Below are 17,031 nucleotides of genomic sequence, written 5' to 3' on the forward strand. Positions count from 1 at the left end.
ATAAGACCTATCTGTGTCGGTGCGACGTAAAACAAATAGCAAAAAAATTTTCGCTATTGTATCGTCCTGCTGTTGGATACTGTTGAGCTGTTGCTGATTGTTGTTCACTTGATGTGACTGTGTGAAGTATCGGACTACCATTCGAGTTCGACGAACGAACGAACGAACAGTCGTCGAGTGTTGCATAGCCAGTGACACAGCGTTTAAATCCAGCTTATCTACGCACAGCCTAGAGCTAACCACTCTACCCCATCAAGTGCCGAGGTTACGGATAGTGGAAGCCTTTACCTTCCACCCCTCCAAGGGCCTTCATGGCCTGTACGGAGATGACTTTGCTTTTTATCTACGCACAGCCGCTGTATGAGTTGATTAACTGGACTTGGGGAAGTGAAAGTGAGGCTTAAGCGGTCTAGACCTCCTACTATGTGTACAGAAGGGAGATTTGTAAATAGACTGCAATTAATATGGCTATTCATAACCGGTTAGAATTACGTGTTTTAAATATGTGTATGGGCATTTATTAGGTCATCCTGAAATAAATTAAAGTAATGAAACAGATGGAGTTTTATATTCGTAACAATATATTGAAGAACGAGTGTCACATAGCCTACACTTCAGATGCCGCCGGAAAGGGTCATGAGGAAATAGCCCTATCAGGCAAGACGTAAGGATAGTTTAATCCAGTACATTTTTGTTATTTGTTTTTACGTTGCACCGACCCATAGTGGTCTTACGGTGACGATGGGATAGGACAGGACAGGACTAGGACCGAAGCAACCGTTGCCTTAGCTGAGAAACAGTCCCAGGATTTGCTTGATGTGAAAATGGGAAACAACCGAAAACCATCTTGAGGACTGCCGGCAGTGGGGTTCGTATCCACCATCTCCCGAATACAAGCTAACAGCTACGTAACACAAACCGTGTAGCCAACTCGCTCTGTAAATCCAGGCTCCAAATTCGTCTTTCGTCATATAATAGCTGCTTTTGCTGCACTGCCTCACAGGTTGCAGTTGTTGACAAAATTTCTGGACGCACAGAGTCGCGTGATGGGACTTGTGATAGCTTTACAGGACCTGATATTTGAGTACCAAGTACATTATCAGAACTATATTAACCGGTAGAATTTTTAATTTTTTAATTATTATTGTGATTATTCATTTTATTATTATAAGGTATTTTATTATTATTATTATTATTATTATTATTATTATTATTATTATTATTATTATTATTATTATTATTATTATTATTATTATTATTATTATTATTATTATTATTATTATTATTATTATTATTATAGGGTAACCTATTTCAACGCGTTTCTAAGAAACCGTTTTCCTGTAAGTGAGTTATTTTCCACATAAATCGCATAGGATGTAATATACGATATGTATATTACATACCCGTTACAACCATGGTAGGCGCAGAACCTACCATCGACAGTTGATAAGGCAGACATTTGAAAGCTGCGTCGCCGGTACGAGGACCGTGCGATCAGCCCAAAGTTATTCAGAGTCACCAAGGCAAACGGACCGGACGAGCCGACCGATTGATTTTGATCTAATAAAAGCGTCCCTTCCACTTCTGGTCGGGACTCTGTTTGCATGTATTAGCTATAGAATTACCACAGTTATCCAAGTAAAGTGGTACGATCTAAGGAACCATAACTAATTTAATGAGCCATTCGCGGTTTCACCTTAATTTGGCTTGCACTGAGACATGCATGGCTTAATCTTTGAGACAAGCATATGACTACTGGCAGGATCAACCAGGGAGCTGGCTGGCTCGAGAGCCGAACATCCACTCACTCATTATCCAGATCACGGAGTGAAACTGGAGATACAAGGTGGGAAGACCGCGCGCAACTGTTCCAAGGAACTAGCTACTGTATGTATTATCACCAGTAAGCCTAATGCAAAGCACTTCGAATAACTAATGATTATCTGTAACCGACCAGCAAGTAACAGGATAGGCATATCAGTACTGCCACTAAACTGTAACAAAAATATAGCTTGCGCCAGCGCAGGAACACGCTCAAAGCGAGTTGCTATGCTTCCTAACACCCGTGAGCCAACCAGAAACTCCCTACCCTTCCCGTAGTTTCGCTGAGACAGTATTAGGGTCTCCGGAGGAACATAATATTTCTGGAACAGTTTACTGTTATGATTAGTATTCAGTATCATGTTACGATAGGGGCTGCCGGGCCGAGGCGGTAAAAGCGTGCTCGGTTCGCACGGAAGAACGTGGGTTTGAGTCCCCGTCAGGAAGTCATAAAATTTAAGACACGAGATTTCCACTTCTGGAGGTGCATATGGCCCTGAAGTTCACTCAGCCTACACCAAAAATGAGTACCAGGTTAATTCCTGGGTACAAAGGCGGCCGGGAGTAGAGCTAACCACTCTACCCCATCATGTGTCGAGGTTAACAATGGTGGAAGCCTTTAGCTTCCACTCCTCCAAGGGCCTTTATGGCCTGTATGGAGGTGACTTTGCTTTGCTATCATATTACGATATGTAACTCCTGTCTCTAGTAGTCCCCACCCGGAGATCCGAATGGGGGACTATTTTACCTCCGGAATATTTTACCCGGGAGGAAGCCATCATTAGTACATCATCCATACAGAGAGAGCTGCATGTCCTCGGGAGTTAGTTACTGCTGTTGTTTGCCGTTGCTTTCAACCATGTAGCAGTATCAACGTAGCTAAGCCTTGTAAAGTAATATTACAAGACCATATCAGTCAGTCACCTAGACTGGCGGCCTTGCAACTTCCGAAAGGCTGCTACCCCCTTTCGATGAACCATTCGTTAGTCTTGTCTCTCGACAGATACCCATCCGATATGGTTGCACCTACGGCTCGGCTACCTGCTTCATTGGGAGGCGCAAGCCTCACCACCGCGGCAAGGTCACATGGTTTACAGGGGAGGATCTTTTTCATATTAGGATATATTTTAGCCATCAGGTGTGAAATAAACACAAGATAGAGCTCTAGTACTATGTAGAGATATGTTTTAGTTAAACGTGCCAATAAAAGGACGAGAAAGCAGATTTTATCGAAACAGCAACAATTTCTTACTTAATTGTAATAATGTATTTTAAAAAGTGTGTCATTGCAGACCCAGGGGACACTAACGACTAAAATAATCAAGTTCTACCTGGAAACTGCCGAAAAATTGAGACAATTACAACAGCTGTTCACATTCACTGTGTGAGCAGTGGTGAGATACGATGAACACTTTCCTCTTCGTCTACTACTGACTGTACTGTATTCATTCATCAAAGTTTCGGTGATTTGCGTTCACAAAACGAAACAAACCGTAATGAAATATTTTGCTGGTATGGTTGAGAGTCTACACGTAATCAATCAATCAATCAATCAATCAATCAATCAATCAATCAATCAATCAATCAATCAATCAATCAATCAATCAATCAATCAATCAATCAATCAATCAATCAATCAATCTTGTTGCATGGAACATTCATCCTGGCACAGGCCAGAACAAGATTAACTTTCCACTCAATTCTCAGTCTCATTTGACACTCGCAGGACTACTAGTTTGTGTAAGCTGCTAAACATAAGACCAGTTGTTCTGCGATGATATTTTCTAGCCCAGTGAGGAAATCTACGGCAAGCTATCTCACTCGTGTTCATTCCTTGTACGCCGCTTTTTGGCACGGCCTGTGGATTTTTGCGGTTTTCCTACAACCACATAACCAGGTCCCAATCTGCCTCTTAGCTGAAGACTTTTCATTCCCATTTTTATACAATTTGCTTTACCGACACAGATAAGTCTTACGGGGACTATCGGATAGGAGTGGCCAAAATTAAGGTATATTCCCAGCATTTGTCTGGCGTGAAAATGTGAAACCACGGAAAACTATTTTCAAGACTGCCACAGTGCGGTTCGAACCCACTATCCCCCCAGTGCAAGCTCACAACTGCGTGCCCCTAACCGCACTTTCATCCACGGAGATCCACCGCACCATTCGTCAGTCATCGCCAACTACCACTCCCCTGTCAATGGAGAGGAAGAGCAGGTCGTGCTACTGGCCCGCCTGATCATCAAACACTGGACACCAAACTGTGGGGCCATTTAAATGTCCTGAGAGTCTTCGAAACTACGAAGGCCAGCAGATCCTTCACACATTAAGGGACCAATTCACATTCGAGCGGGTTGGCGAACCGGTCCGCCAGTCTGTAAGTATACTCTAGTCTGGTAAGTTCACAACGAATTGTATAGTATAGGTTTTCATTATGGTCCAAGGTAAGTACTGTAGCTGTTGCAGCATTATTGTGCGTTGATGAAAAGATGAAGAAACCGTATGGATGAAGGAGTGGTTGGGAGATAAACCACGATTTTCTGATGAGAACTCTGCACTTAGAAGAGCCTGTAGATTACAAGAACTTTCTGCGTATGGACAACATTTCTTTCGAATAGTTGGATTTGATTCGGCTAAACATCGAGAAACAAGAGATTCAGATAAGTTTTACCATATCTCCTTGCATATTAGGAAACAAGGACTTCCCCGGTACATTTCTATAAATTCTTCCCAAAACTGCTCATTCTTCTCAAAAATCATATTGTCATTTGAGGTAATTAGCTTTACAAATTAATTAATTCACAAATACTTGAAAACTGGATGAGGATACCAACATAAGCACGGCGAACGGATCGGAAAGTTCACCGGTATATGTGCCGAACCGCCAACACGGAACGAACCTCGAGCCATACACATTCCAGGCGATGAGTGTAATCAAGGTCACGGACCGGTTAGCGAACCCGCTCGAATGTGAATGGGCCCCTTAACATGCCCTAGCAAGTCAGAGTCTCAGTTCAACAACGTGCTGAAATGCGCATTAATCAAGAAGGTCACCATTTCGAGCACAAACTGCGTTAACGAACTTGTGTTCACGTACCTCAAGTCCCTTGCACCGGCCATATTGTTCCCGTCCAGACCTTATCATCAAATGGGCCTTTACAGCGCCATATAAACACCCAGTCACAGAAGCACTTATATGAGACAACACGCCAGCCAAGTAAGGCAAAATAAAAACAATTAAAGAAACAGCACATCTGGGGATTCGAACCTGCATGCACTTTATCCGGCCACTCATTAATTCACTGCCGGTTCCGACTAAGCTAAAAGGTGACCTAATAACACTTCATCTAGTACTTGGCGTAGTCATGAAGCACTCTTCGATGAGTATAAACCTTTCATTAGCTGTTGCGATTGGCTAATAAGTTCATTCAGAACTTAGTCCATGGCAAAAGTTCGTCAGAGGACTCATCGACACGGTCCCATGACTTTAGGTCTTCTCTAAACTGCGTGTATGCGAAGTGATGCCTGAAACTATAAGACACTGAAAAGAGCAGAAGACTCTCACGCGGTATTTGTATGTTGTATGCAATACACTGTGGAAAATGATTTGCTTGGTGGCTAAGAACCTTCGTGTTCGCGCTGGGCGATCTTGGCTGTAGTAGATCGGGATAACGTGTTGTTGAACAATCGCAGTGGACAGGTAGGTCAATACGTGCAGCACGTGCAGTCCTTGTCATGAGCCCTTTAATGCATTCAAATTACAGCGGTAGCTCTCGCGTCTAATTGCGAGGCAGCATCCAGCAACTATCATATGAGGCGACTAAAACGGGTGCTTGAGTTGACGTCTACGCGGCTTCAAGCCGAGTCTGGCATTGCTTCCACTTATTCGTGTCAGGCTTCCATTCGACCTCCCTTGGCTAACTCCTGTTTCTACCGAACTCGACGGCATTACCTTTGCAAGACCTAAGGATTATTTCATCTTCTTGCAATTCATGGCTCTTCCCTTTCCCTAAACGATAATTTCCATTTCTCCTCTGATGAGATGATAGTCGCTCTTCCTCTTAGAACTGCAAACATCGCCAACTTCACAGCTCAGATTGCTAAGAAGGAGCGTACTTCTGTCACCAAGTACTGTGAATGCTAGTGGCTGGGACTTGCGACGGTAGAGCACTGACTTAGTGAGTCCAAGTTGGAGGGTCAGTACCGTCATATTGGGAGGTTTTCAAAAAAACCAGGTATTTACTCTCAGGTCCACCTTCAGGTCGTTGCGTTTGAGCAACTGCTTGGAGCTATAGTAAAAAGTTCCCGTTTTCTCAAAGCGGCACTTAACTCTCAGGGACTGTTACAAATCCTCGCTGACTGAAAACCGAAGGCATTCTTACAACTGTCTGGAGAGGTCTTCCTCCCACCGACGTGCCTCGATCTGCCACCAGCTGCTTCACGATCATGTAATTGGTCCTATTGACATTCAGCTTCATCCCTAACTCCTGACACGCCGTCGCGCCTCTGTAGTCCTGCATGGCTACCAGCACTCCGTCTTTGATGCCATCGAGCGCCGTTCGGAAGTTGAGCTCGGAGTGACAACTGAGACCAAAGGTGACATTATACATTTATGATAATAATGACGATGCTTGTTGTTTAAAGGGACCGAACATCCATGGCATCGGCCCAAATATTCATTAGAGATTTAGAGATTTAGAGATTTAATTCGCATTAATTCGGATAGAATTCTAGCGAAAATCCATCTGTCAGGTGATCAGCCCAGAGGCTGTTCAGACCCTCAAATACCACCACTAAAGATTTTGCGGTCGTTATGAAACCACAAAAACCGATAGCTCTGCCTTAATGAGCCATACTAGGCAAGATGTTATTAGCTTTACGTCGCACCAACACAGATAGGCCTTATGGCGACGATGGGACAGGGAAGGGTTAGGAGTGGGAAGGAAGGGGCCGTGGCTTTAATTAAGGTACATCCCCAGTATTTGCATGTTGTGAAAATGGGAAACCACGGAAAACCATTTTCAGGGCTGCCGTTGGTGGGGTTCGAACCTATTATCTCCCGAGTACAGGATACTGGCCGCACTTAAGCGACTGCAACTATCGAGCTCGGTCTAGGCAAGATGAAGAGTGAGGTAGTTTTCTATTGCTTTACTCACTAGACCAGAAAGTGTTATTGCAGCACGACTAACCCTATGGCAGTCAGACGCACTACCCATACCGCAGCAGCTTCCATACTGTCACAGCCATGGACGAGACACATCCAAAAGTACTGTATCCATCGAGGACTGACCGCACGTGCCTTTTGGCGAATATAGGATAGAAAAGGACAGGGATTGGGAAGAAAACGACCGAGACCCTCATTAAAGTACAGCCCAAATATTCGCGTACTGTGAATATGGTAAACCACGTAAAGTCATCTTCGAAGAGCCTGTCGGTTGAGACACACCATCTCACGAATACATCGCCTTAACTACTCAGGCCATATCAAGTAACTTATGTCTCCGCGTCCCACATTTGAACGGTACGAGGCAAAACCAACAGTCACAAAATGTTATTGGTACCATCGCATAATGTTCTGTCGGTTATTTAGTCATCAAACACCAATGCAGGGGTTAAACTAACACACTTCGTTTGCCATCTGAACACGATCGTGGCATGTCCCATAATGAATGTGATTTCAGAGGTAAATTAGTAGATAATATCATTTTGATTATTCTAACAACACTAGAAAGAAGGACTTGTCTCAAAACTTTTGAGGAATAGGGTGCAACAAATCGTTTTCTAAGTGTATTACTTTTTGTTGAATTACTTCTTAAATGTATTTATGTAATTATTTCCTCTTCTTCTTCTACCGCATTTCCCGCATCTGTGGGGTTGCGGGTGCGAACTGTGTCGCACAAGTGGATTTGGCCATGTTTTACGGCAGGATGGCCTTCCTGACCCCAACCCTATATGGAGGGGTGTAATCACTATTGCGTGTTTCTCGGGTGGTTGGTAATGTAGCGTGTTGTCTGAATATGAAGAGTAAAGTGCTCGGACAAACACAAACACCCAGTCCACGAGTCAGAAAAATTAATCATACGCGATTAAAGTCACCGACCCGGCCGAGAATCGAACCCGGGACCCTCTGAACCGAAAGCCTCCATGCTGACCATTCAGCCAATGTGTCTATGTATGTAATTATTTATTTATTATTATTTATCTGCCTGCTGTCATTTCTCGATGGATACAATAATTTTGCATCCATCTTTTGGCATAGGCCAGAGCAAAGTGTAGCTGCCACTGAAGTCCCAGTCTCATGTGACAATACCGAAGTTGCTGAGGTGTGGGTGGTTCTGAGTAATGACATTCGAAGCACAACATGAGTGTCTGAGTGTTATGAAAGGTGGTACTCATAGGGTTAGTTGGGCTACAGTAGCACTGCCTGGCCTAGTGATCAAAACAATGGCAAACTACCTCACACCTCGCCTTCCCTAATATGCCTCATTTTGGTGCTGCACCTTGAGACGTTTGGTCGGTCGCACACCTGGAGAAAAGGACCAGTACCTCGTCCAGGTGGCCTCACCTGCTCTGAACAGGACCTTGTGGGGGATGGGAAGATCGGAAGGGACAGACGAGGAAAAGAGAATGAAGCGGCCGTGGCCTTAAGTTAGGTACCATCCCAGTCTTTGCCTAGAGGAGAATTGGGAAGCCACGGAAAACCACTTCGAGTATGGCTGAGGAAGGAATCGGACCCCAACCTCAGGAGTGGGCAGCTACTCACACTAACCACTACACCAGATAATTATTTTTATTTATTAATCGCATGGCTTTTAGTGCCGAGGACATGGCTCGCCTGGTGTAGGTCTTTATAACTGACGCCCATGGATGACTTGCGCGTTTGGACGTCGGGTAACAATAATGATATAGGGAGAGGGTGACACCCGGTGTGGGCAAGTAGGCTACTCCTGTAGAGTAACACTACCGGGTCTGCTCAAAATTTTACGTCCCCTTCCGATCACCATGAACGGTAACATCTCTCCATATGAGCACTGTCGAGAGGTTTTAGAATTGAATCCCACTATCGGCAGCCCTGAAAATGGTTTTCCGTGGTTTCCCATTTTCACACCAGGCAAATGCTGGGGCTGTACCTTAATTAAGGCCACGGCCGCTTCCTTCCAACTCCTAGGCCTTTCCTATCCCATCGTCGCCATAAGACCTATCTGTGTCGGTGCGACGTAAAGCCCCTAGCAAAAAAAAAAAAAGAAGTGAATCCAGGCCATTGGCATGCAATCTGGTAATTAACAATTGTATAGCACCACCTCCTCTACCCTGCAGGCCAACATTCTAATGGTAAAATTGTTTGGAAAAACGGGATTCGAACCGGTTAATCACGGTGTCAAAGACTTGACCCCTTAACGATCACGGCTACTTGTGGTCGCTGAGCCTTCTTTTGTGCTTAATGGTGGATGTTTGTATGGCTGCTGATCACGGATACAGACTAAATAGGGAAGCCAGCTCCAATAATTCACAGATGATTTTACAATGGTGAACCATTACACGCCTGCTCTCTTGAGTACGGATTTACAGCCAGTCTGGGTTGCTCAGGCGGTAGAGTGGTGCTCTAGGAGGCGGACTCAGCTCTATTTCGTCAGCCTCGAGTAAGTGGATAATTCTTTCCGGACCACTTTCCGGCACCTCAGTGCCTCCGCAAACCGTAACACTAGTCAGTGGGTAGCACAATAATAATAATAATAATAATAAACAATTGTATGGCCATAGGTACTGTGACAATACATTTTGATTAGACGCCATCGAGGCTGCCTCTGCGTCCATTCAGAAATTTAATTTTGCTCCACCAGATGGGACATTGAACGGGATCCCCATGATTGAGTTTCAATTAATTTTGTCGAGACGTGACACCAGAAACAGTTTACCTGTCGTTACCGAACAGCGTGGAGTGTTGACTACCTCTGCCGGGCTTAGGTTTGCCACCTTTCCCATGTACCGGGCGAGTTGGCCGTGCGCGTAGAGGCGCGCGGCTGTGAGCTTGCATTCGGGAGATAGTAGGTTCGAATCCCACTATCGGCAGCCCTGAAGATGGTTTTCCGTGGTTTCCCATTTTCACACCAGGCAAATGCTGGGGCTGTACCTTAATTAAGGCCACGGCCGCTTCCTTCCAACTCCTAGGCCTTTCCTATCCCATCGTCGCCATAAGACCTATCTGTGTCGGTGCGACGTAAAGCCCCTAGCTTACTTACCTTTCCCATGTTGTAAGGGACATCCCATATTTGAAGTGACAATTTTTCGTCCCGTAAAAACGAGCGTTTGTCTCCTTCTTTGGCTCTAAATTTTTCAAAATCATTGTTTGATTTCAAAGTCATTAAAGTTCAAAGGAACTCCATTATTGTTTCTCTTTGGAGCCACAGATGAAGGAAATCTATTTCTAATAATGTTTTTTCTGCATGTTTTGCCATACCTAATGCATTATACTGTATGTACCGTTAACAGGGTGCAAGTTACCGTTGATGCTTTCAGGGTCCGTACTTATAGACATGATACTGGGTAGGATTTGGGCTTATGCCGGGTCAATAAAATAAGATGAGATTCTTTTACGTTTCGCAGAGAACTGTGTTCTGCGTCATCAGAAGAAATCTCGACTGTCCACGAGAATGGTTTCTTAAACAATGACTCTTTAAATTTAGACGTTATAATAGAAGCGGAAAAGGCACGTTCATTCGCCACCAGATGGCTCCCAGGACGTGGCACAGTGCTGGTGTTCGAAGAGGAAGCACACCCAACCATCAGAATCAGTAAAAGACGTTCACATAACATATGTACGTAACATATGACATTGACACAAGCCTGGAATGAAGCATCTGACGATGAGGAAGGTACGAATTTGGAAAACACCGAGACAAAATAACAATAGTGAAGGGACAGGAGACGAAACTACCTACGTAAATTCTTAATGGCTGTCAACCAGTAATTGACAGCCAGTGTCCTATCGAAATTGTTAGGATTTCTACGTATTTTCACAGCTTCCTGTATAATCCTGGACCTGTTGTGTCTAGTGTGGGTAAGAGCTCGAACACCTTGGAACATGACATCATGACCTGACGAAAGAGCGTGCTCAGCTATTGCCGATTTGCTTGGATGGTTGAGACGAATATTACGTTCATTTTCCTTGATACGGGTACCAATGGACCGGCATGTTTGGACGATGTATACCTTACCGCAAGTACAGGGAATTTCGTGTACCCCAGGATGTAAAAGTGGGGACAATTTGTCAGATTGTGAGCAATTTTAGTGAAGCTGAAGCACACGTTAAATACACCGAAGGCACGTTAAACAAAGTGTATATCACTTCCAGCCGGGTTTGCATCTCAGCGGAATCTTTCCTGAACACTGACCTCTCTGTCCCTCTACTAAAGTTGCAAACCTGGCTTCGTGTTACATCCACTGCAGTGCCGGTGTGCAATTTTTAACCTTAGTCATTGCTATTGGCCACTGTTAAACTCTATTATCTTGCTACACTTATTGTCTTTTAAAACTCCAGACAACTCTCCACATTAAATGAAACCATATTCGCTCACAGTTAACTTTGACCATCAGCTCATATCAGCTGATTTAAGTCTCATAAGTAATTTTGCATTGAGTAAAAATCTCAAAATTAATCCTCTTAAAACGCAAGCAATAATCATTGGTACTTCAAAAAACTTACACGTCTTAAAACAATATGTAATTCCTCCTGTAGCACTAAACAATAACATTATTCCATTTTGTGAAACAGTTATGAATCTTGGTGTGGCTATAAGCAAAACACTGAACTGGTCGCAACATGTGATGAAAGTGTGCCAAAAGGTATATCAAAGCCTGCATCCTCTGAAGCGGTTTAAAGATATATTTCCTCGGTCCTTGAAAATAAAGCTCATTCAATCACTCTTGTTTCCAATTCTCGAATATTGTGATACAGTTTTAATAGATATCAATAACGAGCAAAGCATGAGACTGCAACGTGCCCAAAATGCATGCATCAGGTATGCATTCGACATACAACCATACGCCCATATATCTCCATTCTATACACAATTATCTTGGTTAAGACTGAATGACAGACGTAGACTCCACGCAACTACTTTGGTGTATCAAGTGCTTTCTGAAAACACTCCTCCTTACCTATCCACCAGATTTCGCTACCTTAGTTCCCTACACCTGTTCAATACCCGGTCAGGCTGTACGCTAGAAATTCCTGTGCATCCAACCGCAACCTACAACAGATCGTTCACTATCACCGCCACGAGCTGGTGGAATGAACTCCCCAATGACATCAGGGAAGCTAAATCTAAGACAAAATTTAAAATCCTTTGCCAGCGTCATCTTTTAAGCACTTCCAGTCTTTCTTGAGTGTGAATGGGATGCATGAATGAGAGTGAATATGGTTGTTTATTGCAATGTGTTCCTGTATATAATTTAGTTATACTTTACTCACCTTAGTTTAGTTAGTGATACTTTAGTTGCTTTAGTTATACTTTAGGTTGTAAAGATTTCATATGTTTAAATTTTATGTAAAATATACATTGTATATACATGAAGTGGTTAAGTGTAAGAAAGGGCCGGGAGCCCTAACTTCGCCACAATAAAGACGCTTTAATAATAATAATCATAATATTAACTTTATCACGAAACCTCACGATTATTTACAAAGTTACCACACATGCCCTCGCAACTTTGAATCACAGTCATCCTGCAAACACTTGTATTCTTACCATTAGCTTTACCCTTATCACCTGTCCATTTTACAATCACTCTCTTCCTTATTCACAAACCAAATACCCGCCTCATCTTAATTAGGGCCTTCCAATACCATCTAATGACAGAACTTCATATACGCACTTTACCGCCTACTAATTTAACAACTTAATCACTCTTGTCGCAATTTCGAATAACACACACACTCCTCTATTCTCATGTGTTAAACAATTTACTTACTACTGCTGATTGATTTTTTTGCTTCTTGTCACTATGCCTTCGTCCAATTTGTTCTTATTACCCCATATCTCTCGTAGGCTTAAGCCTCTCCCTTTCGCCAAGGCACCTCTTGCTTCTTCTTTCTGCCTCCCAGCCGTATTTTCACTTCGTTTATATGCACTTGTCGCATCTTGTGCTTCCGCCCCCACAATCACTCCCTGTATCTTCCTTTCTTCTCTCAGACTGACCTCCGTCCTCCCTGGTCTCCTTTCTTATCTCCCTCCTCAACTCCCTTGCTGCTTCCCTGACTCCTTCTACGATCGATTTGAAGATAGCATTCACGCCTTCCTCTGTCCTCCTAATTTCTTCTTGCTGCAAGCTCTGTTCCAATGCTCTATTTTCATTGGTTTCTTCCTTGTCACCATGCCCGTCTTCACCAACTTTACTGTCTCTAACTTGCCTTTCTTCCACTCTCTTCCCCATTACCACTTCGTTCTTCATGTTCTCTTCCATTTCCCGTAATTTCATCGCTGTTCAAAGTCTGGTCCATAGTCCTTTGGTTACCACTAATTGTTGCCCCCTTAATGTAGGCTCTCAACCCTTGCATTTTAGCCCTGACCAAATGTTTCTTCAGAGTGTTTATATTCTTTAACCCTTCTCTTCCCATATCTCTTTTAATCCAAATTTTTGTGTTCCGTATATTGTCTGCGCCTCTTATCACTACTTCCGCCTTCAGGGTTTAAAACAGCTTCACTTTTATCGGCCTATTACCCCGTTTTTACCTATCCTTTCCACATCATAAATATCTACTTCACTAAAGTTAATTTCATCATTTTCTTGATGACTTCCACAACTTTGTAGGTTGTCAGCACTTTGTCCTCACCGTTTTCTTCCGGCACTCCATATATAAATAAGCATTTATTCCTGCGTTCTTGGCTACTGTCTTCTATTTCTGCCTTCAGCTTCACCACCTCTTCCTCCATATCCATTATTTTTACCTTGAGTGATATAATTTCCTTCTCGCTGATTTCCACTTTGTTCAATGTTTCGTCTGTTTTTCCCTGTATCCACCGCCTCATATGTTCAATTTTTTTCACATTTTCCTTCATCATATTTTTAATCTGCTCAAACGGACATACTTCTTCCACAACTTCTTTAACCACTCTTCTTATGACCTCCACGTCTTCTCAGTTCACGTTGCCACTGGAAGTCGGGCCGGGGTTTACCTCCACACCCCCTATAGCTAGCAGTACCATAATCACCGCTGCCACCAGTATCATCTCGCCCATCATTCCTGTTTCCACTTTACCTTCTTCATTCCTGGCTGTTTCTTTATTCCGTCTACCCTGACATCTTCCAATAACTACCCGACATTGATCCACACCAATCATCTTCCTCTTCACTCCCGTCTCACTTTTCCACTCACCGGTCACATATCACACCGGTTCTACCGGCACCTCAGCTCAGCACGTTTGTCCCCGAACTCTGACTAGGTTAGACTGAGTTTTGCTTTGACTAAATACCTAAGCAAATTGCTTCAGCCACACATAGGATGTACTGAATCTTACATCAGGGACTCTCGGTATTTCGTCAACAAGCTGTCAACCATAACCCTTCAACCTAATGCAGTTTTGGAGAGTTTCGATGTGGATTCACTAAAGTGCCGATTGACTAGGTCATGTCTCTCAAAAAATATGTGTTCCCTGAGGACATTACTAAGCTATTTTACCACTGCATGACTTCCAGCTATTTCTTGTGGGGTGGGAATTTTTACGAACAGACGGACGGAGTGGCTATGGGAAGTCCACTTTCACCCGTAGTGGCTAATTTCTTTATGGAGCATTTTGAGGATGAGGCTATTGCTTCGGTGCTCGTCAAGCCTATGATATGGTGGAGGTATGTTGATGATGCATTTGTGGTCTGGACAGAAGGTCCTGAGAAACTTCATCTATTTCTAAACCACCTAAATCAGCAACATCCTTCAATAAAATTCACTATGGAGATTGAGTCGGACGGATGCCTTCCTTTTTTGGATGTTCTAGTAAGAAAGAAACCGGATGGCTCTTTAAGACATACCGTCTATCGTAAGCCTAGCCACACAAATCGCTATCTTCATTCAGATTCTCACCACCATCCAGCACAAAAGCAAGGCATTCTCAAGACACTCGCCAAGAGGGCGAGACGAATTTGTGAGCCATCAAATATCCAGGTGGGGATGGACACGCTCAAAGTCGCGTTCAAGGGTAATGGTTACAGCGATTTGCAGATTCAAAGAGCCCTGCATCCCAGAGAAACGACCAAGGAAAGCTCACAGAAGGAAGAAGTGAAGGGAACTGCCTACTTGCCTTACACTCACAACACCACAGATCAAAATGCCAAAGTCCTCCGCAAACACAATATAAAAACCGTTTTTGGCACCTCCACTAAAATTGGTCACAATCTGAGTAAAACCAAGGACAAATTGTCCCCACTTTTACTACCTGGGGTATACGAAATTCCCTGTACTTGCGGTAAGGTATACATCGTCCAAACATGCCGGTCCATTGGTACCCGTATCAAGGAAAATGAACGTAATATTCGTCTCAACAAACCAGACAATTCGTCAATAGCTGAGCACGCTCTATCGTCGGGTCATGTTGTCATGTTCCAAGATGCTCGAGTTCTTACGCACACTAAACACTTCAGATCCAGGATTATACGGGAAGCAGTGAAAATACGTAGAAATCCTAACAGTTTCAACAGAGACACTGGCTATCAATTAAGTAATACCTGATTGCCAGCCTTTAGGAATTTACGTAGGTAGTTCCCTTCCCTGTCCCTTCACTATTGTTATTTCGTCCCGGTGTTTTCCAATTTCGTACGTTCCTCGTCGCCAGATGTTTTATTCCAGGCTTATGTCTATGTCTTACACCTGCCATATGTTACGCAAACACGTTATGTGGACCGCTTAGTCTGATTGAAATGGTTCGGTCAGCTTCCGCTTCCAACGCTAGCGTTGTGCCACGTCCTGGGGGCCATCTGGTGGTGAATGAACGTACCATTTCCACTTCTATTATAACGTCTAAATTTAAAGAGCCATGGTCTAAGTAGCCTTCCTCGTGGACAGTCGAGATTCCTTCTGATGACGCAGAGCACAGTTCTCTGTTAAACGTAATGAATTTCACTTTATTTTCTTGACACGGCATAAGCCCAAAAGCCTATACAGTATCAGGGTGTAAGTTAGTCTCAATAATTATATTATTATAATTATAACTAATTATACCCTAATTGCATTCCGGTGACAGCAGTTTCGAACTCCACTGTCGGCAACCCTGAAGATGGTTTCACATTTTCACATCAGGCAAATGCTGGGGCTGTACCTTAATTAAGGTCACGGCCGCTTCCTTCCCACTCCTTGCCCTTTATTATCCCATCGTCGCCATAAGACCTATCTGTGTCGGTGCGACGTAAAGCAAATAATAATAATAATAATAATAAATGGCAGATTGGTATTTCAGACCAAGAAATTCATGACAGGAACGCATTCAGAAGATTGGTGAACAACTACCAAAGTTTCAAAATTGCATCAACTTCCAGAAGACGGAAAAGTCCTTTGTCTGAAAAGCATAAACAGGCACTGCTCACTGGGCTCAGAAGATACTGGCAGAAAGTCAAAGCCGGAACAAGAACAAGACCTAGAGACTAAAATGAAGTTGGTTGTTACCACGCAGTCCATAGAGGCTCAACTCGATTTATAAAAACTTGTACCTAACATTTGATTTTTTAGTACATATGAAGTGTCCCACTTTTTTTGTGTGAAAAATCCCATATTTCTATGTAATTGTTCCTTATTTCTTGCATAAAAATTGGGCAACCCTAGTTGGGCTCGAACCCTCGACGTTGGCATGCGGAGGTTGACACTCAGCCACTGATACACAGAGAAAGCACATGCGATCGACAGTTCTAAAATGTATTGTTAAACCACAGTGTTCTATGGATCCGATTTTATATGGCCAATGTGCCCAATTAGCACACTCACACAATTATACTTGAACGTAGTGTGGTTAGATGACTAAAGTGTTAGCCTGCTCGACTTTAGTCCAGTAGGTGCCGGGTTTGAAAACCGGCGAGGGCAGGGTTTTTAATTTTTGTTGTTTAATTCCCATGGCTCGGCGTCCGGGTGTGTGTGTGCCGTCTTCATCATTAGAATTCATCATAAGTAGGACCGCATCCTCACAGATGCGTAGGTCGCCTATTCGGCGTCAACTCGAGAGACCTGCA

Source organism: Anabrus simplex, chromosome 1 (assembly GCF_040414725.1).
Source record: "Anabrus simplex isolate iqAnaSimp1 chromosome 1, ASM4041472v1, whole genome shotgun sequence".
Classification (NCBI taxonomy): Eukaryota; Metazoa; Arthropoda; class Insecta; order Orthoptera; family Tettigoniidae; genus Anabrus; species Anabrus simplex.